Genomic DNA, 2,954 nt, shown 5'->3' on the forward strand with positions numbered 1-2,954 from the left:
GTCTGTCTTTTTGTACATGCAACTTTGTTTCCCCCCTAATTTTCTTTGCTTTTCCAAATTTTCCAATAAGAACCTGTTTTAGCAGTAAGTTAAATAGACAAACGTTTTTATGTTCCCTCAATTAGATTTTTTACCTTTTATCTAAATTGCCTGTTATTGCCCTACAAGTATGAATACATTATTTTCTTTTGTTTAGAGGTCTGTGTATTGATTACTTTTTTTTAGAATATAACCAACCTCATACATACATTGAGATTTTCTTTCTTCATGTATCCTAGAAGTAAAATTATACAGGTCTTCTTAGGTCATCCTAGATTGTCTGTTAGGCAATTTTCAGTTTGGTTTGAAAGCACAATCCAGCAAAAAAAATGTTTTCATAGTAATCGGGTTCCAAATTCCACTATTCCCATTTGTCATATTTAGTACATGTGGGGTTCTATTTTCTCTTCCACTATATTGTTACAATGACAAGCTTACATAACATTGACTAGAATGTTGGCAACTCTGACCAGCAACTCAATACAATGGCTGTAGCTAGAGGCCAACTCCAACCAATCCCATTTATTTGCTTGTGTGGAATTTTAAAGGGCACGTTGGCTAAGAAAAGGTTGAGAAACACTCATCTATGGTGTATGCATAGCAAGACCAGTATAGGTCCATGATGAGGGACCCCTTGTATTTCCCTGTTACTATATAATGCTAGAATGCAGTTTTTCATTGTCCAGTTATACCTGACTCTGGTATATTTCCTATTGTGAATTGATATTGGTCACCTTTGGAAATAGCTGCCAAACCTTCTGTTTATGTACCTGTTATTAATCTTTAATAAAAATATCATGGGACAAAAAAAAAACTTACAAAACCTAATAAAGGTTTTCATTCTTCCCCCACTTGTGCCTCTTAAAGAGGTTTTGCTGACCACACACATGAAGTGAGGGAAGATCGGACGTCAGAAATGGCAATAAAAAGTTAAAAGATGTTCTAACCCTTTTCGGTTTTTGTCCAAATTCTTTGGTTGGATTTGTGCTTGAAGTCTCAGGAAGTCACATATCTTTAGTAAATAATTTTACTGTATTACAGCAAAGTAAAACCAGGGACTTCCTAGGATGGCACCTAAGGACAGAAAGTCAACACCCAGCTATAAAAGATATTTTCATAAATGTTAGTCATATCATGCAAAAGTTTAAAAGATTCACACATGATGTTCAATACAAAAACTTTTATATGATGTGACTAATACATTTGGAATTTGTATCCCTATGTTTTGAATTGATATCCCTGGCTGCCATCCTAGGAAATACCCGGTTGTTACCTTGTTGTAGTCATTTGTTGGTTTGGAATGATGGCACTCTTGGTCCTTTGCCCAGTGCCATTCTACATCACTCCTTTCTCTCTTTGGAATCTATAAAATAATTGGACTTCTTACATATAACTTGTATGTATCAGAGTAAGGGTTCGTGTCCATAGAATCAGTTTGATGTCCATTTGAGACCCTTCTAAAATAATTTATAATACTGTATACTGACAGGTGAATTTGATCGGCTTCAAGTGGGTTTTGCATTACCATAGACTTATATAGGAAAACAATATCCACTTGCTGTGAATAAAAGCTCATCAACATAAGCCCAACATGTATTTAATAAGAATTGTAAGCATATATCAGCTTTAAAATGTAAAATAACTGTCTTTAGTTACAATACTACCCCACCCCCCACCTCTAATGAAGGTGACAATTAATAACAGTAATTGGTGATATCCAGAGAGATGATTAATGCCGCTTACTAATGATTAGTGCCAAATGAAACTCATTTGTATGTTTTGATGTTGTGATTCCAGAATGGCTTCTAGCATTGTAGAAGTAACCAAGAACACTGCAAGGAAACTTCTTGAGCTCATCGCCGAAACCTCAGAAAACCTGGACGATGATGGACGTCACAGACCACTTCCACCCCATCAAAGAGCTCGGGACAGGATCGTATGGAAAGGTTCTCTTGGCCAAACATCGGGGTTCAGGTAAATTTGTAGCCTAATTCATGTAAAGAGAATGATTTACAGAATCAGTTGTGCTTCTGAATGAGTGGAAATAAACTAAGGAAAAGAGTAACTAGCAGGTAAAGGTTCTTCGGTTGCATGGTGCAACAAGGGGGATCATACTGTAGATATTGCATCACCAGAGGAGGGGAGACTATAATGAACAAGTCTGCCATAATATACAAGTCTGATAGTTACATATTCTAGTTAATGCTCTGGGTTCCCTCTGCAGATTTAGTTCTATTTAGAGCTCAGATCTCTAAAGGATCTTTAATTCTAAACTGAGATATGAGTGTGACATCCAAGATCTAAGAATCAACAGAATGCTTCGGCTGCAGAACATTTCCAAAGCTTTGAACAGCATTTTTTAAGTTTCTAAGTTTTCCAAGCCCCCCTTGCTTCCAGTTTTTGAGTGATGATTATGGATCTTAATAAGTCAGAGCTTTTAGATTTACATAAACTTTTGACTAACTTTAGTAGATTTTTAGTAAGCTTCATCATTTCTCTAATGTTGGGTTTATGATACTCATTGTCTTTTTTTGTCTCTCTTTTCAACAGATGAGTTGGTGGCTATGAAACTGATGAGTAAAGAGACAACTCCAATGGACAACTTTCTAGTGGAATACGGAATGTCTTAGTCTCAGCGGCCATCCAAATATCATCGCAACCCATGAAATCGCTTTCCAAACCAGCAACGACTATGTCTTTGTCCAGAAGGTGGCACCAGCTGGAAATCTTCAGTCAATAGTAAAGTCAAATGTAAGTTTGTATCAAAACTTTATTGATCTTTTTAAATCACGATTTCTAGTTTTAGTTACTTTAAAGCATTTCTGAGTTTTAAAGATTCCTTTCCCAGGGCAGTGAGTTGGTAGGATGTATAGTTGGCATACGCTTGTTGTTTTAGGTATGTGTATCACTCAAGT

The sequence above is a fragment of the Staurois parvus genome, unplaced genomic scaffold (genome assembly GCF_062004578.1).
Source record: "Staurois parvus isolate SC_StPar_1 unplaced genomic scaffold, SC_StPar_1.0 ptg000417l, whole genome shotgun sequence".
Taxonomy (NCBI): domain Eukaryota; kingdom Metazoa; phylum Chordata; class Amphibia; order Anura; family Ranidae; genus Staurois; species Staurois parvus.